The sequence below is a fragment of the Mastomys coucha genome, unplaced genomic scaffold (genome assembly GCF_008632895.1).
Source record: "Mastomys coucha isolate ucsf_1 unplaced genomic scaffold, UCSF_Mcou_1 pScaffold3, whole genome shotgun sequence".
In the NCBI taxonomy this organism is placed as follows: Eukaryota; Metazoa; Chordata; class Mammalia; order Rodentia; family Muridae; genus Mastomys; species Mastomys coucha.
This window is the reverse complement of record NW_022196909.1, coordinates 32,979,168-32,979,569: the sequence shown is the minus strand read 5'-3', so window position 1 is coordinate 32,979,569 and position 402 is coordinate 32,979,168. Positions and strand designations below refer to the sequence as shown.

General features: G+C 48.0%; 1 long non-coding RNA gene across 1 annotated transcript in view; it reads right to left on the bottom strand.

Annotated features, from left to right (window-relative positions):
- LOC116075228 overlaps positions 1 to 402 on the bottom strand; it is a 4,847-nt gene that overhangs the window by 742 nt on the left and 3,703 nt on the right. The gene's annotated exons all lie outside the window — the stretch shown is intronic.

Sequence of the window (402 nt, the reverse complement as noted above, 5' to 3'; positions counted from 1 at the left end):
CCCCCCCCTCTCTCTCTCTTTCTCTCTTTCTCTCTGTCTCTCTCTCCCCCAACCCCATGTGTGTGTATATGTGTATATGTGTGTGTGTATGTGTGTGTGTATGTGTGTGTATATGTGTGTGTGTGTATGTCCTCCCCCTCCCGGGTTAGCATGAAAGAATGACCAGATAGCTGTCACACCATTATGTGGACACCAAATGTCTTCCTCATGAAGAACAAGGCTCAGAAAAGAAGATCAAGCCAGGCAGTGGTGGCGCACGCCTTTAATCCCAGCACTTGGGAGGCAGAGGCAGGCGGATTTCTGAGTTTGAGGCTAGCTGGTCTACAGAGTGAGTTCCAGGACAGCCAGGGCTACACAGAGAAACCCTGTCTCAAAAAGAAAACAAAATAAAACAAAACAAAC